Genomic DNA, 24,254 nt, shown 5'->3' with positions numbered 1-24,254 from the left:
TACTTTCTATATATTTTAGTTTTGATTAAATAATTGTTATTTCAGCAATGTATTTTAGTTATTTAGGTAGAAATAATGTATTATTTTTGTTTTCCTTTAAATAGTGAATGTGGAATATGTAAGATATTTTACGCTACATATTAACAATTGCAGCATTATATAACATTCAGGATATATATTTTAGGTAAATCCAATATAAACAATTAATTAAGTTATATTTTCTAATCTCACTATTATATAAACGACATAACGTGCATATCTGTGTCTATTTGACCGAAATAATAAATACAGTGTGTCACTATTTATCAAATGTCTCTATTAAGAAAAAACTATAAAAAATTCTCACTTTAGCATTCTAAATTCGGATAATTTTAAAAGTAACTATGATACGAACAACAAGCGTTTGTTTTCCATAGAAATGAATATTAAGTACTCTTCGTATAACAAGAGCCCTACTTTCACTAGGACTAAACCTGAAGATTTGATTATATCTTTTTTTATTGATATAATTTATAGATACAGTTTTAAGAAATGGAGTTTAAAGCTTATTTTTCAATAAACGGTACCACATTTAACAGATAATAAAATATAGTGTATATTAGAACAGTCCGAAAACCTTTCCCATGCAGTACGTGTCGTAAAAAGATTCTCTCTTTCTTTATAGAAAATGTTCAATTTTTCTAAACTTTTCAACACGACGTTATTGAAAACAGACAAGTATTTGCTAACATTAATTACTAGGCTTCTCACTGGTTGTGGAGTAAAGTTAATGTTACTTACTAATTGTCTAACTTTTGTTTCTTATTTTAAGAATTTAATTCAGATGTATAAAATGTTTCCATGGGAATATACAATTAAAATATTTATAGAAAACGTTATACCTACAAATTGTGCTGGACGAAGTACCCATGAAATGCAGTGTTAGAAACTTTCTTCCATAAGATTTTGTTTTTTCTTCGCACAGTTCGGTTCTCATTTTAATATCTTGTCTCCTTAGTTACTATTCGTGGCCGCTCTTTCAGCCGTTGAGGTGTCATTATGCGACCTTCAATAACACTATTCGTTAGTAAAGGAGTAGCCCAAGATTTGGCGATGGTTGGTGATGACCAGTTTAGATGTTACACTGAGTTAGTTTGTGGGTAAATAATTTGACTTAAGTTTAAGTAACGATAATTTCCCACTGTTGTTCTTTTAGTCAGTTCAGGAGACTTACGAATTATAGCCATATAGTTGTGGTTATACATACATTGACATACCAGAGAAATGATTAATAAATATTCTGTCAGACAGTTTTCGAACTGTCCCCCCTCCGCTGGTACAGCGGTAAGTCTAGGATTTACAACGCTAAATTCAGGGATTCGATTCCCCTCAGCAGATAGCCCGATGTGGCTTTGCTATAAGAAAACACACACACAAACTTACGAACTGTGTAAGATACAGAAATAATAGTAACTGGACGGACCGTAAGGTTTAATATCCAGCACTGTCAAGGATTTGGAAGTGATGTGAAAATAACAGATTTATGGCCAGTAAGAACCACACCCACATTTTTCTGCTTTCCCCGTTCATATAAAATCAGACTTGAAATACTTACTTGGAGGACTACAACAAGGCGTTAGTTACCATGTACTCCCTCTCTGTAGGTGAGTATCGTCATGAGGACTGATGCAGAAGATAAGTGATTCCGAGTAAACGGAAAAGAAGCGCAGTAGCTTTGATGACTTTCCTATAAAAACAGTTATTTATTCTCTTCTGACATTTATTTTCCTTTGGAAAGCTGTTTACATTTCTTTACAATAAAATCCCAAATACGTTTCGTGGACTTTTGTTTCTAGTGATTCTGAGGTTAGGACTGATTTTTATTTTATAGATTTTGAAAAATCCTTTAAGCTGTATCTATTCATATTAATATTTAATCTTGTATAACAGTCACAACCTGATATAAATTTTATTGTAATAAGTTAATGTGTTTTTTAAGAATACACAGTTCTATAAATCACTTAACATCTGGGAATTCTGATGTATAGAAGTACATTAAAAGGTTAAGCTATTGGTTAAAAGAAAACAAAACAAACCTGAAACTGTTTACAGTTTTATTATCAATGTTCAAGTGTGAAATATGTTGAGGAGTGGTAATTGAAGTAATCAATAAAAATCTAAATAATTTCAAACAGGACAAACACCAGAACATTCTTGAATTTCTATGTTACTACTTTTAAAAAGATAGAATTACTTATAAAGTAAAAAATACAACAAATACTTCACTAAATATACTGATATTTTCCCATAGTTTTCTAGATACTCATATGTTTATTTTTCTTCAAATTTTAAAATAGTTTTTACCATCGCTGAGCTTGTTATTAAATCAGACAACCACTAATATCTACCTGACATGCGCAGTTTCTGTGGAATTGTCCATACGTAGCTTCGTCATCAACATTCGTACAACGTTGACTGAGAAGACAGTGTTACCCTAAAAAAATATCAACATTTCTATTTAAATTCTCGTCCGTCTACATCTATGTACATACATATATATGTGTATATATAAATACAGTTATCATAGTAAATGGTGCGAGAAAGTGTATGAGAACCTACGTAAATTATTTATATATACATCAACTTGTAGTGATTTGAGTCGAGGAACCTAATGGTATATGATGAGTTATACACCAGCAAATAGTACAAAATAGTAGACCAAGACTTGGCGGTTGGTAGCGATGACTACTTGACTTCCATCTGGTCTTTCTGCTACATTATGGCTGACTAGCGCAAATAGCCCTCGTGTAGCAGTGACTAAAGACTAATTGTAAGATTGTGTGATACTCTAGAGTAAGTGTGTTACATGAGTTTTGGTTTTCTATGTTTGTATAGTAAGTGTTCTGCTAAGAACAATTTAACAATAACAAACCGTTATGTCACATTCTGATACATAGTGTTATTAATTCATAACAAGTTAGTGTAGAATATCCTGTTTGTTGTTAACATTATTCATACCTGTTCTACTGTTATTTAAAAGTTAATGTTGTACTTTGACTTCATCCATAGCTTTTCACACTCAACATGAAAAGTGAAGCCGTCATAAACAGGAGACAGATGAACTGATGGACAGACACCACTGTTCACAGTATGTATAAAACAAGCAGTACATAATGTTCTCTGTCCAATCAAATATTGTCTACAGCTGCTTTCAAAGTCGGGCTTCACTGATAGGTGTTGATATCGCATTCTGTAACATTATAAAAGGATGAGATAAAAAGTCTGTCAAAAGTAAACCTCTAAGAAAATTGTACAAAAAACGAGGCTTGAGTATTTACTATGTCAAGAAATGAGAATTAGATAACAAATACAACAATATGATTTGGGATTAGAAGTTAAAAAAACAGTAAATAAATTGTCTATTGTTAAAACACGTCTATAAGCTCTGAGATTAAGGGTTAAAAACAACAGGTAAATTGTATAATGTAGAATCTTGTCAGACTTTACATATAAACAAACATGAAAGTTTCGATTGGTTTCTCACATCTTTGTGACTTACACTCAATAAATCTTACAAAAGTATAAAGTCTAAAGTATATCTGAGTGAAATTGTTCGTACAGATTTATAATTATTATTTAAAGTTGTATGTTGTTCAGATGTACCAGTGAAGTAGTCAACTGGGCATGTATGATGTTCAGTTGTACAGGGTAATTTAGTGAACCAGGTATCTATGTTGTTCAGTTGTACAGGGTAATTTAGTGAACCAGGTATCTGTGTTGTTCAGTTGTACAGGGTAATTTAGTGAACCAGGTATCTGTGTTGTTCAGTTGTACAGGGTAATTTAGTGAACCACGTATCTACGTTGTTCAGTTGTACAGGGTAATTTAGTGAACCAGGTATCTATGTTGTTCAGTTGTACAGGGTAATTTAGTGAACCAGGTATCTACGTTGTTCAGTTGTACAGGGTAATTTAGTGAACCAGGTATCTATGTTGTTCAGTTGTACAGGGTAATTTAGTGAACCAGGTATTTATGTTGTTCAGTTGTACAGGGTAATTTAGTGAAACAGGTATCTCTGTTGTTCTGTTGTACAGGGTAATTTAGTGAACCACGTATCTATGTTGTTCAGTTGTACAGGGTAATTTAGTGAACCAGGTATCTACGTTGTTCAGTTGTACAGGTAATTTAGTGAACCAGGTACTGTTGTTGTTCAGTTGTACAGGGTAATTTAGTGAACCAGGTATCTCTATGTTGTTCAGTTGTGTTGTTCAGTTGTACAGGGTAATTTAGTGAACCAGGTATCTGTGTTGTTCCAGGGTAATTTAGTGAACCAGGTATCTACTGTGTTGTTCAGTTGTACAGGGTAATTTAGTGAACCAGGTATCTATGTTGTTCAGTTGTACAGGGTAATTTAGTGAACCAGGTATCTATGTTGTTCAGTTGTACAGAGTAATTTAGTGAACCAGGTATCTATGTTGTTCAGTTGTACAGGGTAATTTAGTGAACCAGGTATCTATGTTGTTCAGTTGTACAGGGTAATTTAGTGAACCAGGTATCTGTGTTGTTCACTTGTACAGGGTAATTTAGTGAACCAGGTATCTATGTTGTTCAGTTGTACAGGGTAATTTAGTGAACCAGGTATCTATGTTGTTCAGTTGTACAGGGTAATTTAGTGAACCAGGTATTTATGTTGTTCAGTTGTACAGGGTAATTTAGTGAAACAGGTATCTCTGTTGTTCTGTTGTACAGGGTAATTTAGTGAACCAGGTATCTATGTTGTTCAGTTGTACAGGGTAATTTAGTGAACCAGGTATCTACGTTGTTCAGTTGTACAGGGTAATTTAGTGAACCAGGTATCTACGTTGTTCAGTTGTACAGGGTAATTTAGTGAACCAGGTATCTATGTTGTTCAGTTGTACAGGGTAATTTAGTGAACCAGGTATCTGTGTTGTTCAGTTGTACAGGGTAATTTAGTGAACCAGGTATCTGTGTTGTTCAGTTGTACAGGGTAATTTAGTGAACCAGGTATCTGTGTTGTTCACTTGTACAGGGTAATTTAGTGAACCAGGTATCTGTGTTGTTCAGTTGTACAGGGTAATTTAGTGAACCAGGTATCTATGTTGTTCAGTTGTACAGGGTAATTTAGTGAACCAGGTATCTACGTTGTTCAGTTGTACAGGGTAATTTAGTGAACCAGGTATCTATGTTGTTCAGTTGTACAGGGTAATTTAGTGAACCAGGTATCTATGTTGTTCAGTTGTACAGGGTAATTTAGTGAACCAGGTATCTGTGTTGTTCAGTTGTACAGGGTAATTTAGTGAACCAGGTATCTGTGTTGTTCAGTTGTACAGGGTAATTTAGTGAACCAGGTATCTGTGTTGTTCAGTTGTACAGGGTAATTTAGTGAACCAGGTATCTGTGTTGTTCAGTTGTACAGGGTAATTTAGTGAACCAGGTATCTATGTTGTTCAGTTGTACAGGGTAATTTAGTGAACCAGGTATCTATGTTGTTCAGTTGTACAGGGTAATTTAGTGAACCAGGTATCTGTGTTGTTCAGTTGTACAGGGTAATTTAGTGAACCAGGTATCTGTGTTGTTCAGTTGTACAGGGTAATTTTGAACCAGGTATCTGTGTTGTTCAGTTGTACAGGGTAATTTAGTGAACCAGGTATCTATGTTGTTCAGTTGTACAGGGTAATTTAGTGAACCAGGTATCTGTGTTGTTCAGTTGTACAGGGTAATTTAGTGAACCAGGTATCTGTGTTGTTCAGTTGTACAGGGTAATTTAGTGAACCAGGTATCTGTGTTGTTCATTGTACAGGGTAATTTGAACCAGGTATCTGTGTTGTTCAGTTGTACAGGGTAATTTAGTGAACCAGGTATCTATGTTGTTCAGTTGTACAGGGTAATTTAGTGAACCAGGTATCTACGTTGTTCAGTTGTACAGGGTAATTTAGTGAACCAGGTATCTATGTTGTTCAGTTGTACAGGGTAATTTAGTGAACCAGGTATCTATGTTGTTCAGTTGTACAGGGTAATTTAGTGAACCAGGTATCTGTGTTGTTCAGTTGTACAGGGTAATTTAGTGAACCAGGTATCTACGTTGTTCAGTTGTACAGGGTAATTTAGTGAACCAGGTATCTATGTTGTTCAGTTGTACAGGGTAATTTAGTGAACCAGGTATTTATGTTGTTGTTGTACAGAACCAGGTATCTCTGTTGTTCAGTTGTACAGGGTAATTTAGTGAACCAGGTATCTATGTTGTTCAGTTGTACAGGGTAATTTAGTGAACCAGGTATCTACGTTGTTCAGTTGTACAGGGTAATTTAGTGAACCAGGTATCTACGTTGTTCAGTTGTACAGGGTAATTTAGTGAACCAGGTATCTACGTTGTTCAGTTGTACAGGGTAATTTAGTGAACCAGGTATCTATCTGTGTTGTTCAGTTGTACAGGGTAATTTAGTGAACCAGGTATCTGTGTTGTTCAGTTGTACAGGGTAATTTAGTGAACCAGGTATCTATGTTGTTCAGTTGTACAGGGTAATTTAGTGAACCAGGTATCTGTGTTGTTCAGTTGTACAGGGTAATTTAGTGAACCAGGTATCTGTGTTGTTCAGTTGTACAGGGTAATTTAGTGAACCAGGTATCTGTGTTGTTCAGTTGTACAGGGTAATTTAGTGAACCAGGTATCTATGTTGTTCAGTTGTACAGGGTAATTTAGTGAACCAGGTATCTATGTTGTTCAGTTGTACAGGGTAATTTAGTGAACCAGGTATCTGTGTTGTTCAGTTGTACAGGGTAATTTAGTGAACCAGGTATCTCTGTTGTTCAGTTGTACAGGGTAATTTAGTGAACCAGGTATCTACGTTGTTCAGTTGTACAGGGTAATTTAGTGAACCAGGTATCTGTGTTGTTCAGTTGTACAGGGTAATTTAGTGAACCAGGTATCTATGTTGTTCAGTTGTACAGGGTAATTTAGTGAACCAGGTATCTGTGTTGTTCAGTTGTACAGGGTAATTTAGTGAACCAGGTATCTGTGTTGTTCAGTTGTACAGGGTAATTTAGTGAACCAGGTATCTGTGTTGTTCAGTTGTCAGTTGTACAGGGTAATTTAGTGAACCAGGTATCTGTGTTGTTCAGTTGTACAGGGTAATTTAGTGAACCAGGTATCTATGTTGTTCAGTTGTACAGGGTAATTTAGTGAACCAGGTATCTATGTTGTTCAGTTGTTCATCTGTGTTGTTCAGGGTAATTTAGTGTATCTGTGTTGTTCAGTTGTAGAGGGTAATTTAGTGAACCAGGTATCTGTGTTGTTCAGTTGTACAGGGTAATTTAGTGAACCAGGTATCTGTGTTGTTCAGTTGTACAGGGTAATTTAGTGAACCAGGTATCTACGTTGTTCAGTTGTACAGGGTAATTTAGTGAACCAGGTATCTATGTTGTTCAGTTGTACAGGGTAATTTAGTGAACCAGGTATCTGTGTTGTTCAGTTGTACAGGGTAATTTAGTGAACCAGGTATCTGTGTTGTTCAGTTGTACAGGGTAATTTAGTGAACCAGGTATCTGTGTTGTTCAGTTGTACAGGGTAATTTAGTGAACCAGGTATCTATGTTGTTCAGTTGTACAGGGTAATTTAGTGAACCAGGTATCTATGTTGTTCAGTTGTACAGGGTAATTTAGTGAACCAGGTATCTATGTTGTTCAGTTGTACAGGGTAATTTAGTGAACCAGGTATCTGTGTTGTTCAGTTGTACAGGGTAATTTAGTGAACCAGGTATCTATGTTGTTCAGTTGTACAGGGTAATTTAGTGAACCAGGTATCTATGTTGTTCAGTTGTACAGGGTAATTTAGTGAACCAGGTATTTATGTTGTTCAGTTGTACAGGGTAATTTAGTGAACCAGGTATCTCTGTTGTTCTGTTGTACAGGGTAATTTAGTGAACCACGTATCTATGTTGTTCAGTTGTACAGGGTAATTTAGTGAACCAGGTATCTACGTTGTTCAGTTGTACAGAGTAATTTAGTGAACCAGGTATCTATGTTGTTCAGTTGTACAGGGTAATTTAGTGAACCAGGTATCTATGTTGTTCAGTTGTACAGGGTAATTTAGTGAACCAGGTATCTGTGTTGTTCAGTTGTACAGGGTAATTTAGTGAACCAGGTATCTGTGTTGTTCAGTTGTAGAGGGTAATTTAGTGAACCAGGTATCTGTGTTGTTCAGTTGTACAGGGTAATTTAGTGAACCAGGTATCTGTGTTGTTCAGTTGTACAGGGTAATTTAGTGAACCAGGTATCTATGTTGTTCAGTTGTACAGGGTAATTTAGTGAACCAGGTATCTACGTTGTTCAGTTGTACAGGGTAATTTAGTGAACCAGGTATCTATGTTGTTCAGTTGTACAGGGTAATTTAGTGAACCAGGTATCTATGTTGTTCAGTTGTACAGGGTAATTTAGTGAACCAGGTATCTGTGTTGTTCACTTGTACAGGGTAATTTAGTGAACCAGGTATCTGTGTTGTTCAGTTGTAGAGGGTAATTTAGTGAACCAGGTATCTGTGTTGTTCAGTTGTACAGGGTAATTTAGTGAACCAGGTATCTGTGTTGTTCAGTTGTACAGGATAATTTAGTGAACCAGGTATCTATGTTGTTCAGTTGTACAGGGTAATTTAGTGAACCAGGTATCTCTGTTGTTCAGTTGTACAGGGTAATTTAGTGAACCAGGTATCTGTGTTGTTCAGTTGTACAGGGTAATTTAGTGAACCAGGTATCTGTGTTGTTCAGTTGTACAGGGTAATTTGAACCAGGTATCTGTGTTGTTCAGTTGTACAGGATAATTTAGTGAACCAGGTATCTACGTTGTTCAGTTGTACAGGGTAATTTAGTGAACCAGGTATCTGTGTTGTTCAGTTGTACAGGGTAATTTAGTGAACCAGGTATCTATGTTGTTCAGTTGTAGAGGGTAATTTAGTGAACCAGGTATCTGTGTTGTTCAGTTGTACAGGGTAATTTAGTGAACCAGGTATCTATGTTGTTCAGTTGTACAGGGTAATTTAGTGAACCAGGTATCTATGTTGTTCAGTTGTACAGGGTAATTTAGTGAACCAGGTATCTATGTTGTTCAGTTGTACAGGGTAATTTAGTGAACCAGGTATCTATGTTGTTCAGTTGTAGTTGTACAGGGTAATTTAGTGAACCAGGTATCTATGTTGTTCAGTTGTACAGGGTAATTTAGTGAACCAGGTATCTGTGTTGTTCACTTGTACAGGGTAATTTAGTGAACCAGGTATCTACGTTGTTCAGTTGTACAGGGTAATTTAGTGAACCAGGTATCTATGTTGTTCAGTTGTACAGGGTAATTTAGTGAACCAGGTATCTATGTTGTTCAGTTGTACAGGGTAATTTAGTGAACCAGGTATCTATGTTGTTCTGTTGTACAGGGTAATTTAGTGAACCAGGTATCTATGTTGTTCAGTTGTACAGGGTAATTTAGTGAACCAGGTATCTACGTTGTTCAGTTGTACAGGGTAATTTAGTGAACCAGGTATCTCTGTTGTTCTGTTGTACAGGGTAATTTAGTGAACCAGGTATCTATGTTGTTCAGTTGTACAGGGTAATTTAGTGAACCAGGTATCTGTGTTGTTCAGTTGTACAGGGTAATTTAGTGAACCAGGTATCTATGTTGTTCAGTTGTACAGGGTAATTTAGTGAACCAGGTATCTGTGTTGTTCAGTTGTACAGGGTAATTTAGTGAACCAGGTATCTACGTTGTTCAGTTGTACAGGGTAATTTAGTGAACCAGGTATCTATGTTGTTCAGTTGTACAGGGTAATTTAGTGAACCAGGTATCTATGTTGTTCAGTTGTACAGGGTAATTTAGTGAACCAGGTATCTCTGTTGTTCAGTTGTACAGGGTAATTTAGTGAACCAGGTATCTATGTTGTTCAGTTGTACAGGGTAATTTAGTGAACCAGGTATCTATGTTGTTCAGTTGTACAGGGTAATTTAGTGAACCAGGTATCTATGTTGTTCAGTTGTACAGGGTAATTTAGTGAACCAGGTATCTATGTTGTTCAGTTGTACAGGGTAATTTAGTGAACCAGGTATCTACGTTGTTCAGTTGTACAGGGTAATTTAGTGAACCAGGTATCTACGTTGTTCAGTTGTACAGAGTAATTTAGTGAACCAGGTATCTATGTTGTTCAGTTGTACAGGGTAATTTAGTGAACCAGGTATCTACGTTGTTCAGTTGTACAGGGTAATTTAGTGAACCAGGTATCTGTGTTGTTCAGTTGTACAGGGTAATTTAGTGAACCAGGTATCTATGTTGTTCAGTTGTACAGGGTAATTTAGTGAACCAGGTATCTATGTTGTTCAGTTGTACAGGGTAATTTAGTGAACCAGGTATCTATGTTGTTCAGTTGTACAGGGTAATTTAGTGAACCAGGTATCTATGTTGTTCAGTTGTACAGGGTAATTTGGTGAACCAGGTGTCTGTGTTGTTCAGTTGTACAGGGTAATTTAGTGAACCAGGTATCTCTGTTGTTCTGTTGTATAGGGTAATTTAGTCAACCAGGTATCTATGTATGTTGTTCAAAGCTATTAATAAAGTGGTAAACGAGGAATGCATGTTGCTCAAAGAAGTGAACAAAGAATGTATGTTGTTCAAAGCTATTAATAAAGTAGTAAACAAGGAATGTATGTTGTTCAAAGCTATTAATAAAGTAGTAAACAAGGAATGTATGTTGTTCAAAGCTATTAATAAAGTAGCAAACAAGGAATGTATGTTGTTCAAAGCTGTTAATAAAGTAGCAAACAAGGAATGTAAGTTGTTCAAAGCTATTAATAAAGTAGTAAACCAGGAATGTACGTTGTTCAAAGCTATTAATAAAGTAGTAAACCAGGAATGTACGTTGTTCAAAGCTATTAATAAAGTAGTAAACCAGGAATGTACGTTGTTCAAAGCTATTAATAAAGTAGTAAACCAGGAATGTATGTTGTTCAAAGCTATTAATAAAGTAGTAAACCAGGAATGTATGTTGTTCAAAGCTATTAATAAAGTAGTAAACCAGGAATGTACGTTGTTCAAAGCTATTAATAAAGTAGTAAACCAGGAATGTATGTTGTTGAGTGGTTACAGGAAAGTAGTCAACACGATATGTATGTTTTACAGATACTTACGTAAAGTTGTCAATCAGGCATATATATTGAACAGATGTACTAGTAATGTTTAGTCGCACGGTTGAGTGCCCCAAGTGAAAATTACGGTTTGCCTGTCAGGGTGTAAATTCGGCCTTTCTCCTAGTTATAGCTCAGCTAAAATTGGAGGGAAGACCTTCTCGTGGTTTATAACGCTTCCATACACGACACTGCAGATAGCAGTTTGCCCTTGTTTTGACAGTACAATAAGCATGTTTTGTTTCATCAATGGTTGAATAGCTTTCCTTGTCTGTTTCTGTATTTAATTAATTCAAACACTAAATATTAAAAATGTGTTGGTAAAAGAGTAACATACGAGTACTTACCATGAAGAACTCGATAGGACTGTATCGATACGACTTATGTATCTGTATGAAATTTGGCAAACTTTCAGTACACATAATATATATTTGTGCTGACATTTAGTGATTCAATAAAGAGGAACATTGAGTGGTACATGTTGTCTTCATTTGTTTGATAACAATGTTACCTGCAAAGTAAAACTTACTTTAATGATATCGAGAAAACCCACTTGTAGAGAAATATATATGTAAAAACGGCTAGTTGGGGTTGAGAAGATATTTTACGTCAAGGAGCGAACAACGTTTCGACCTTCTTCGGTCATCGTCAGGTTCACAAAGAAAGAAAGAGGTAACTGACCGGAAGCTGACCACGTTGTTCGCTCCTCTACGTAAAATATTTTCTCAACCCAAACGAGCCGTTTTTACACATATAAAACTTACTTTGTATGTAATGCTATTAAGTAACATAACAAATTAACAATGACAGAATGAACAGACAAACATTACGACAGTGGTTTTGAAGCGTGTGTCGCGGACACCTATGAACATCGATCAAGCAAGTTCCTTTTGGCTGTGATCTGTCTAGCAGTGTCTAGTTAGCACGAGCAATACATTCCCGATACTTAGTCACATAGTAAAAATTTCAATCTGCCCGCGAGACCAGTTCAGGGTGTAAATTCGGCCTTTCTTCTAGCTATAGCTTAACTAAAATTCGGGGAAAGACCTTCTTGTGGTTTTTGTTGTTTCTATGCACGACAGTGCAGATAGCAGTTTGCCCTTATTTCGACAGCAAAATAACCACGTTTTATTTTATCAACGGGTAAATAACTTTCCGTATCTGTTTATGTCAGTGGTGCACAAAATCAGGCCCGCGATGTCCAACAGGAAACTCAAACATAGAGAGTTCGCGCACTTAGAGTTCGCGAAGATTAAGCGCTATAGAAGAATATGCATTAGATTAGGCACTGGTTCCATATTTGTGTCGAGCAATAAAGAAAATTTAATAAGAAAATCTCGTTAATGCATAGGCATATAATCTTTGGCTTAATGACGTAATATTTCCTTAATTACGAAATCTCACGCGTTCCAATTGTTCTTCGAGATTTACTTACGAGCCCTATTTTGATATTATTTCGTCACAAAAATGGTAGCTAATCGTAAAAGAAAAGTTGATGACAAAAACCGGCAGTTTCATGATGATTGTACTGCACAGTACTGTTTTCTTTAAGAACAGAAGAACGTGATTTGTCTGCTGTGTCATTCGACAGTAGCAGTGGCGAAGGTATTCAATATAAAGTGTCATTATGAGTCGAAGCATAAAGATTTCCACAACGTAGTCATTGATAAACGAACAGCTCGAATAGAATCTCTGCGGCAGTCGCAGAACGTTTTCTCAAAGCAGTCAGCAGATTTAGGTGCAGCATGTGAGGTCAGTTACGATATTTCGTTGATGATAGCGAAATCTGGCCAACCGTTCATTGATGGTTATTTTGTCAAGCAATGCATGATTACTGTATCGGAAAAGTTGTGTCCGGAAGCAGTCCGCAAGCTACAGATGGTGGCTTTGAATCGTACGACAGTTCAGTGAAGAATTTCACACCTCTCAGCAGATGTGACAAGACCGCTTTCAAATAAAGCAGCCAACTTTGTTTACTTCTCTTTAGCAGCAGACGAGTCGACTGACATCAGTTCAACAGCACAGCAACTAGTTTTTTTTTCATGGTGTGTCGTCATCGTTTGATATCACAGAGGAACAAATCAGCATGGTTCCATGAAGGGTCAGACAACTGGGTCTGCTCTGTTCGAGGAGACAGTAGTATAGTAGTGTTTCATTGGATTTCACGAAACTGGTAAGTGTGACAATGATGGAGCACCAGCCATGACCGGAGAAAGTAGCGGGCTGGTAGCACTGTTGATGAAGCATTGAGGAAAGCAGAACAATAGTTGGTGAAGTTGCACTGCATTATTCACCAACAGAACCTGTGCATTAAAGAACTTCGTTTTCAGGCACTGATGGCGTTAGTGACGAAAACCATTAAATTCATCAAATCACGAGGGCTCAATCACAGTCAGTTTCAAAGTCTTCTTGAAAAAAATTGATTAAGTCTATGGTGACCTTGTGTATCACTGTGAAGTACGCTGGCTGAGTCGAGGGAAGATGCTCAGAAGATTATTGGAGTTGATTAATGAACTGACAGAATTCCTCAGAAGCAAGAACAAAGATAGAAATACTTTCCATGACTGATCCAACATGGTAAGCTGATTTGACCTTTCTGGTCGACATGACACAACACTTGAATGATCTGAATTTGAAGTTGCAAGGCAAAATCAGCTTGTCTGTCAGCTTGCAAATTACGCCTCAGCTTTCAGGACAAAGTTGCAGTTATTCTGGCAGCAAACAACATCAGGCAACTTCGCGCACTTTCCCACTTTTCAGTCACAGCTACAGAAGAATCAGGACATTGACACACAAGTTTATGTTGGGAAGCTAGATACTTTGATCCAATCCTTCAACTCACGGTTTCACTCACGACTTTGACCAATGCAGATTGTTGATGAAACTTTTTGCTGATCCGTTCAGTGTGTCAGTGGATGACTTTTCAGCAGAATATCAGCTTGAACTTACTGATATCGAAGCATCTGATGAACTGCGTGTTATTTACCGAGAAAACAGTTTGCTTGACTTCTACAAAACGTTGCCTGATACATTTGCTAATCTGAAAGAGAACGCACTTGTCCACACCACTTGTGAACAGGCTTTCTCGTATATGAAACTGAATAAAACAACACTCGCAATCAGCTGACTGATGATCATCTGGAAGCAATCTTGCGTCTTTCAACGTCAAGCTGAACATTTCTAAGTTCGTAGATGACATGCAGCACCATCCATCGCATTGACTTTGTGACAGTTGACGTATTGTAACATTTCTCAGAATAATGTGCAAACACTTTAATGTAATCGTCATTTGTGTGTTCTTAAATGTGATGTCCATCTTGTGTGAAACAACTGTGGGACGATTTTAATCTTCACTTTTTGTGGCCCCTGACTCTAAAAGTTTGTGCACCACTGGTTTATACCATCGTCCCTGAGACATATGTCCAGCAACGGCCACTTGCGAACTCTCTCTTTCTTCATCTGAAGATGATCTTGGAAGGTCGAAATGTTTTTCTCTCCTTCTCAGTAAAGTGTTAGTACCCATACCAGCCATTCAGATATACATTTTATCTGAAGTAGGTTTCTCATCATCAAGATTTTGTTTACTTTAAATACTGAATCTGTAAAATATTGAAAACTTTATCTCTGTTCCCTTCTGTTGTATGAATCTATTTCTTCATCTTCAATATAGTTATACCATTAATCATCAACCTTGAAATTTGCTTTTTTTCAGAATGCATTCTTCGAAACGTGAATCCAAAGTATCTCCACTTTAAAGAACCAAACCAAAATGTTCAAAAGTTGTTAGATTATCAGATTTGTCTGAAGATACTATTGCTTTGATTTACATTGGGCTGAAGCTACACGAGGGCTATCAACGCTAGTCGTATGTAATTTAGCAGTGAAAGAATAGAGGTACCTCATCATCACCATCCACTAACCACTCTTTCACAAACGAATAGTGAGATTGACCCTAACAATGTTCTCCCTCCCCCACACAGACATCATAAAGGGTGAGCATGTTTGGTGGAGTTGGATCAAGAATTTCGTACAAAACATCAACAGAACATAAATTTTACTGGAAAAGTTCAAAGTGTTCTGTACTAACCTTAGAATGATTGATACCAGTGTTGATTGCACCGATGTACTGAACAAGTGGAACTAATAGAACGAAGACAAATTGTGCAGTGTGAACATGTCCAAAATTTGAGGCTGAATTGACTGATTAACAGCATTCATTCCTTGTTTCATCCTGGCGACCAGATTGTTAACCTATGTAATTATAACATAAATAATCAGTGTAAATCAGTGATAGCTAAAGGTCTTCAGTTCTCTCTTCCACCACGTAAACTCTATGTACCTAACATAGTTTACACTTTCAAATCACAATACAGACACCTAAAGGACCTTCTTGTGAAAGACAAAATAACTCTTTATCGATTGAGTAACATTTTTATGACGAAAATAAAGAACTCTGCCTTTTCTACTTCTTATGATTTTATCCCTAATGTTCGTCCTTATCGTTTAAGCCCTGAAGAAATATTTTAAAAGAACTGTCGTTAAATAAAAATATTTATGTTACATCGTCCGACAATAACAATGTTATTCTTAACTAAAATAATTACTTGATCAAAATGGTCGTTATTCTTGACAACTCTACCACTTTTAAATTCCTTATCAAAGCCTATTCATTATCATCCAACGTGAGGAAACATTCCAAAGATATCTGATTGAACTTAGAAAGAAAAATATCGTGGACATTTGACTGATGATGATTACGATACGTACGACAAACCTTTGTTAATCAAAGAACAGAGTTTTAAAGTTCTGACCTCATAACAAGAACCAGACTTTCACTAGGACTAAATCTGCTTATATATTTATTGATGTAATTTGTAAATATAATTTTAAGGAAAGAAGTTACACAACTCTTAATTTATAAATAAACGATAACACACTTAATAGACCAAAAAATAATGTTTGCTTCACACAATGAGAACAGTTTTCCACTGCATTAATTACTGTATAAAATAATATTTTTGTCTTAGAAAATTACACATTTTCTAAAGTTTTCAGTACAACGCTATCTGAAACATCCCAGTATATATTAACTCTAATTGCTGAGCCTCACAGGTTGCAGAGTAAAATGAATGTTAATAATTGTCTGACTTTTGTTTCTTATTTCAAGAATTTAACTGAGATTTTTAGAATCATCTTATGTGAATATACAATTAAAATATTCATACAAAACTTTATACCTACAAATTGTACTGGTCGAAATACCTATGAAATGTAAGGTGGGTAATTTTTTGCTATAAAATTTTGTTCTTTCTTCTCAAAGTTCGGCTTTTATTTTAATGTCTGGTCTCCATAGTTATTATATGCAAATATTCAGTAATTTTGTGGTTTAACTTTATTGTTGCCTTTCTTCACAGTTTGTATTCGTTTCAAGTGTAACTATACTCTTGAATCAGTTGTTGTAACAAAGTGACGTAAGCCAAAAAGAAGGAAATGATATATAAAATAAAACTGATAAGTGAGGGGTAGCAATGGGAAAGGCCTGGCATGGCCAAGCGCGTAAGGCGTGCGACTCGTAATCCGAGGGTTGCGGGTTCGCGCCCGCGTCGCGCTAAAACATGCTCGCCCTCCCAGCCGTGGGGGCATATAATGTGACGGTCAATCCCACTATTCGTTGGTAAAAGAGTAGCCCAAGAGTTGGCGGTGGGTGGTGATGACTAGCTGCCTTCCCTCTAGTCTTACACTGCTAAATTAGGGACGGCTAGCACAGATAGCCCTCGAGTAGCTTTGTGCGAAATTCCAAACAAACAAACAAACTATTTTTATCCTTGCAATTTGATATTCATATGTCTATTATTCATATCTTTATAACTATCTGGCTTCAATATCTTTATTCTTCACCTCTTTTCTAACTATTAATTCTTTAGATCTCCATTTTGCATTATCTTAACGACTGTTTGACATCGTCTTGCTATTTGAACGTCACAAATCTATGCTTCATAATTTTATAACTATTTGACATACAACTTTTTAATTATTTGATATGCAGATCTCTATTCTTCCTCGTCTTCCTAACTATTTGACACTGAAATGTTTATTCTTGTCCTTTTATGTGTTTAATACCCAGATCTCTATTCTTTGTTATGTTACTCACAACTTCCCATCCACATCTCTATTGTTCTTCGTTTTGCTATATCAAATCAATATATCTATTATTCATATCTTTATAACTATCTGGATTCTATATTTTTATTCTTCAACTCTGTTTTAACTGTTTTGACATCCATATTTCTATTATTTATCGTCTTAACTATTTGACACACAAATCTCTATTTTTGTCCTTCTTTCTATACAACACCCAAATCCCTATTATACATTGTATTAAAGACCACAGTACTGTATTTTGATCGTCTTGCTATTTGAACTTCATATGTCTATTCTTCATATTGTTATAACTATCTGATTTCCACATCATTATTCTAACTGTTTGACATCTACATCTTTATTCTTCATCGTCTCACTAACTATCTGGCAACCAAATATTTATTGTTCACCTCTTTTCTAACTATCAGATCTCCATTTTGCATTATCTTACCGACTGCTTGATTGATAATCCACGTCTCTATTTTTATTATCGTCTTGATATCATCCACGTCTCTAATCGTCTTACTAACTATTTGACACCCAAATCCCTATTATTCATTGTATTACCGACCACTTCTCACCAAGATCTATATTCTTCATCGTCTTGCTATTTGAACTTCATATATCCATTCTTTATAATTTTTATATATCTGACATCCATATCGTTATTCTTAACCAACTTAACAATTGAGACTAAATCTTTTATTCTCAGGTTGGAAAGAAATGGTATAGTCAAGGTTTCTTGTTATAAACAAAACATGATCATGCTTGTATAAAAAATAACTCACAAACTAAATATTTAGTTCACTGGTTTATATTGATCCCGACAAGTTGGTAAGTTTCCATGTTTTGTATCGTTTAGAAACAGGTTTGTTTAAATAACGTTATTGTTGTAAGGCCTCATTCAACCAAGTGCTAACAATGTTACTAACTCGGTACAGGATGTTTTAAAGTGAAACAAAAGGATGGCGTTAAATTTATCAGTAATCAAGTGCATTCTAAACTACGATTTTGTAACCTGCTCAACGCAATACCTTTAACTCAGTCAATAATAAAACAATAATATTGATTTTTTAAATAATAATACCAGTACCTGAATGGCGTTGACCATATTTAATCCTTGAAACATTTGAAAATGTGTCTGAATGTTTGTCGTTTTCAACACCAAAAAGTAATGATATTCTACATGATTACAAAGTTTCAACAAATCCGTTCGTTTTTGAATAAGATATAAAACAAAAGTAGTGTACAAAATCGGTCTCCATGGTAACAAATATGATTTTTTTTCGTGAACTTGCTGTTATCTTTGACATCGGCCCTCCAAATATTAATCACTTCTGAGTTGGGTCATAGTCCAATTGTATACTAACTTTCGTTCAAATCTACCCAAATGTTTTCGAGAAATATTGCTGATAAACACACACACACACATGGATGCAAACATAACCCCAGTTTACCTTTGGTTTCGGTAATAATAATGATGTTGAAACTGCTTGAACAATAGCAGTATGATGTTTAAGCTCCATGTAACAAGAGCTAAATTGAGTAATTAATATAGTACCAAGTAGGTAAGGTTTAAAACTAAACCCATCGTAACAAGGCACAACAAATAAATAAAATAAGATTCGTATTATTCTCAAATACTTACCTCAACCTATCAAGTAGTAAAGTTTGAGTGGGGCATCCTTACTGAAAACAGACTGCAATGTAGTAGGAGACATTCTATGAACATCCAGTTTTTGCTCGTACATTTTGAGGAATAATGTAGTTTTACATAACCAGTCCTGTAAATAAAATAACTCAAGACTCAAAATGCTTACGAATTAGACATACTTTGAATAATGATGAAAATATTTTAGTAAGACACTAGAAATCAAAACGCATCCTTCAGAGTTGTGTTGTTCTTTGTGTATCTTAAGGTATTTTAAAATAATACTTTGAAGGCTTATATAAATGAATTAATGGCTGTATTTTCATTCCTTATATTAAATACCAGTGGGTAATAACAATTTTCTTTTAAATTCTACAAAGTTTAAAATATTCTTAAATTACTACTTACACCTATCACACAAATTTGATAAGTGGTAAAACATCTTCAACTTGGAAGGTATACGTAAGTGATTAAATTATTATAAATTACACAAAGTCATTGTATTTAATTTACACACGAGCAGTTAAACCACTTAAATGGACTAGACGTAAGGTATTAATTAAACTACTGAATAACTTGCACATAATGTGAAATGTAACTTTAAAAAAGTACATCAAGAGGTACACACAAGCTAATAGTTATTAATAATACATACAATAGCTTTGTTGTACAAATTACATTAATATTGACTTAAGATCAAAGCAAGCTACCTACTTAGAGTGATTCTAAAAAAAAAACAACAAATAAACCTTTTAATAAGTATAGATAATTAAATGTCTTTTTTTTAACGTTTTTTTTATAAAAAGTATTATTTTCGGCCTTAATCTCAATAACATCTCAAGAGGATAGACCAGCCTAGGAGATTCAGGTTAGTCCTAAATACGTATATTAAGTTGATAATGCGAAACAAAATCTATAACTAAAATTTACTAATAAATAAATATTTAAAAGTAATATAATTAGATACTATAGCTAATATTATTAACGAAACTACCAGTACAGAGACAAAAGAGGGTACGTTATCTATGTAACACGAAACGAACCAACTGTTGTCTCTAAGCGCCTCCGTTTCACCAAACTTTACCACACGTTTAAAATATATTAATGAAATCTCATATAATCCAAACTCCACGAAGGTGCAGTTCATAAAACTTCAAATACAGTACATAATTTACATGACCAGAATTATTGTTTGTAATATTTGAATTTACATGCCAACATTACCATTAATAACGCATGTTAATAACGCTTAAACTACATCTTTACGTGTAGTGCAGTAGTTCAGAAACCACCGACTGGTTCTATTTAACTCGCGTACGCAGAAGAATCAGGGTTAGGGTAGTAGTATTATCAAATAAATCTGTGGAACAAAGTAAAGATTAGAAGCATAACTTTACTGATAAAAGATGTGTCGTTAACAGCAATTAAGATTTAGAGAGATAACAGAGATGTTCGCGCCCGCGTCGCGCTAAACATGCTCACCCTCCCAGCCGTGGGGTGTATAATGTGACGGTCAATCCCACTATTCGTTGCTAAAGAGTAGCCCAAGAGTTGGCGGTGGGTGGTGATGACTAGCTGCCTTCTCTTTAGTCTTACACTGCTAAATTAGGGACGGCTAGCACAGATAGCCCTCGAGTGGCTTTGTGCAGAAATTCCAAAACAAACAAACAAATTATTCAATAAACAGCAGCACATAATGTATAAAAAAAATGATTGTTTGTATTAGCACAATCAAGTAGCTGCCGTAAGAAGAATCTTTTTCTCATAAAATGTTCACTTTTCTAAATCTTTCAGTGCCATACTATCAAAACAGCCCCATGTTTGCTTACCCTAATTACTAAGCCTCTCACAGGTTGTAGAGTAACATGAATGTTCCCTACATATTGTTTAAGTTTTGTTTTTTCATTTCAAGAATTTAATTCAGATTTATATAATAATCTCATGTGAATATACATTTAAAATATTTATACAAAACTTTATACCTGCAAATTGTACTGGCCAAAATACCTACGAAATGTAATGTTAGAAACTTTCGACTACAAAATTTTACTTTTTTCTTTCGCACAGTTCGGTTCCAACTTTAACATCTTGTCTCCTTAGTTACTATATGCAAATATTCAATAATATTATAGCTCCATTTTATTGTTGTCTTTAACAGTCTGTATTGGTTAAAAGCGTAACAATACTCGTCAATAAATTGTTGTAAATACGTGACGTAACCTAAAGAGAACGTGTATGTTTTTTATAGCAAAGCCGCACCAAACTGTCTGCTGAGTCCACAGGGGAGAATCGAACGCGTGATTTTAGTGTTGTAGATCCGTAAACTTACCGCTGTACCGAACAAAAGGAAAATGAAAACACAAAAATATAAAACAGATAAGTGAGAGATAGCAGTGGGAAAAATCAGATGTTCAAAGTTGAGTTATAAAAAAGACAATTTCTCCTTTAAAGGTAGTTAACAAATTATACCTAGGTTATAAATAAAGGGTTGTTCTAGAGTAGGTGTGTCAAAAGAGTTTTAGTTTACTATGTTTGATGTTCCATGTTTGTATAGAAAGTGTTCTGTTAAGAACCACTCAACAATAACATTCCATTACGTCACATTTTAGCTTATCAGATTTGTCTAAAGACACTGTTGGTTTGTTTAAATTTAGCATACACGAGCCAAATTTAAACAATAATTTAGCAGTGAAAGAAAAAGAGGAAAGGTACCAAGTGATCACTACTCACGAAACACTGTTTTACAAGGAAATAATTGGATTGACCGCTACAGTATACCGCCCAGTCACGAGTCATAGCCCATTGTATAGCTTTGTGCTTAATTCAAAACAACAACATCCTACCTAAAATTGTTATTTTAACTAAAATAACTACCTGATCAAAATATTGCTTGTTGTTGTAAACTCAACCACATTATCAATGCCCTTAATTGAGTATCACCCAACGTGAGAAAATGTTCCATACACAGCTGAGAAATTGAAATGTAAACATTTTAGTAATGATAATACGACACCAGGTGAACCATCACAGTGTATTAAGTTGTTGTTAGTAATGATAATACGACACCAGGTGAACCATCACAGAATATTAAGTTGTTGTGGGTTATATAATTATAATTATGAAACTTTACTAAAATCACGAACAAAAGCAAAAGTTAATTAATAACAACAACATAGTATAGGCTGTATATTAACAACTGTAGCATGTTACAATGTTGAATAAAAAATATTTTGGTAAATTCAATATATAGAATTACGTCATATTTTTTAATCTTACTATAAGATGGTGTTTATATCTGTATCTATCTACAGAAACAATAAATACATCATAGCATATCTATAAAATGTCACCACAAATCAAAATCTATTTAAAAATTCCCACATTTGGTATTCTATATTCATACAATTATAACACTAAATACGATACTTATAACATTCCTTTGTTTGAGATCGATAGAATGTTAAGTACCCTCCTTGTGACAAGAACCCAGCTTTCACTTGGACTAAACCTGAAAGTTTGATTGTATCTTTATTGATGTAACTTATAGTTATAAAAAATGGTGTGTGCTTTCTTACAAGTGAAGCCAAGGGAATCCAACCCCTAATTTAAGCGTTGTAAATCGGAGACATACCACTGCACTAGCATGGGGTGCTTTAAGAAACGCAGTTTAAAAAAATAAAACAAACTTTTTTTTATCAATAAACAGTAGCAAGTTTAACAGATAGAAAATGACCGTTTCTATCAACAGACTCCAACAATTTCATTATTGTCTTTCTCAGTTTGTATTGAGCAATACTTGTCAATCAATTGTTGTATATATATGACGTAAGGGAAAATGAAGACAGAAATATAAAACAGACAAGTGAGGATAGCAGTTGGAAAAGACAGAAGATGTTCAAAGTTGAGTTTTTAAAAACAATTTCTCTTTAAACTTTTTTAAACAAATTGTAGCTAGAGCATGAATAAAGGGTCGCCCTTCGCGATTAGTGTATAACCGTTTGTTGGTGTATATCTCAGAGGAAAAAGTTTGAGATGTGACAAGTCATACATGTCGTCTGTAGAGATTTATATATATGTGTGTTTATACATATATATATATATGTATTATCCAGTCGTAATATGTGAAAATAAAAAATAGAAAGAACCACATCCAAGAGTACCATTGTTATTCTTACCCGAAATGACCACTTAACCAAAAGTGGTTATTCTTGACCACTTTACCAAATTCTAATATCCTTATCAATGATCCTTAAATTATTACTTAAGGAAACATTACAAAGATGACCAGATGATTATAGCGCTTGATTCGTAATCTGAGGGTCACAGGTACAAAATCCCATCACACCAACCATGCTCGTCCCTTACTCCCATGGGCAGTGATAATGTTACGGTCAATCCTATTATTTGTTGGAAAAGGAGTAACTGAAGAGTTGGTAGTGGGTGGTGATGACTGGTTGCTTTTTCTCTTTCGTCTAACACTGCTAAATTGAGGACGGCTATCGCATATAACCTTCATGTATCTTTGTGTGAGAATTTCAAAATCAACAAAATGCTTGAGAAAACTTAATAACAAGTGTTGTGAGACATTTGTCTGATGATGAGAAGACACCGTGTAAAACCATCACAGGTATATTAAGTTGTTAGCGTAATTGTTGTAAAAATAATTACCATAAATTTACTAAAATCAATGAAGTAAAAGCAAAGTTAATTAATACAACAACAACATAGTATCGGCTATGTATTACAAATAATTACTATGAGCATAGTATAGTTGAAGATATATATGTTTGGTAAGTCCAATATAAAGAATTAATAACGTCACATTTTCTAATCTTACTATAATATGGTATGTATATCTGTATTCTATCAGTGTATGTGACCGAAACAATAAATAAGTTATGGCATATCTATCAAATGGAACCACAAACAAAAAAAATCTATTTAAAATTTCCACTTTTGGTATCTCTAGATTTAGACAATTACAAAATAAGTACGATACGTATAAAATTCCTTTTGTTTGTCACAGATATAATTTTAAGTATTCTTCTTGTAACAAGAACCTGGACTGAACCTGAAGGTTTGATTATATTTTAATGATGATGTAATTTATAAGTATAGTTTTAAGAAAAAGAAAAACTGGTGGGTTTTCTTTTAACAAAGTGTAGCACATTTAAGAGATACAAAATGACTGTTTTGAATCAGCACACAACCTGAACACGTTTTCCCCAGTATTTGCTGTAAACTGAATCTTTTTTTTTCTCGGAAAATTTTTACTTTTTCAAAGTTTTCCAGTATTGACGTGATGTAAA

General features: G+C 34.7%; 1 long non-coding RNA gene across 3 annotated transcripts; it reads right to left on the bottom strand.

Annotated features, from left to right (window-relative positions):
• Nucleotides 1-1,667: 1,667 nt before the first annotated feature.
• On the bottom strand, nucleotides 1,668-19,078 carry LOC143241964 (uncharacterized). 3 transcript variants are annotated; one of them, XR_013022367.1, is made up of 3 exons: nucleotides 18,943-19,078; nucleotides 15,241-15,404; nucleotides 1,668-2,473 (listed from the first exon to the last, which is right to left on the bottom strand). It is a non-coding gene; the product is annotated as an uncharacterized LOC143241964 (long non-coding RNA). The 3 variants fall into 3 exon arrangements; XR_013022366.1 differs by lacking the exon at nucleotides 1,668-2,473 and adding an exon at nucleotides 3,079-3,229; XR_013022368.1 differs by lacking the exon at nucleotides 1,668-2,473 and adding an exon at nucleotides 11,563-11,664.
• Between the last annotated feature and the right edge of the window lie 5,176 nt (nucleotides 19,079-24,254).

This window comes from Tachypleus tridentatus, unplaced genomic scaffold (genome assembly GCF_004210375.1).
Source record: "Tachypleus tridentatus isolate NWPU-2018 unplaced genomic scaffold, ASM421037v1 Hic_cluster_1, whole genome shotgun sequence".
NCBI lineage: Eukaryota > Metazoa > Arthropoda > Merostomata > Xiphosura > Limulidae > Tachypleus > Tachypleus tridentatus.
The sequence above is the reverse complement of the archived record's forward strand: the minus strand, read 5'-3'. Positions and strand labels throughout refer to the sequence as shown.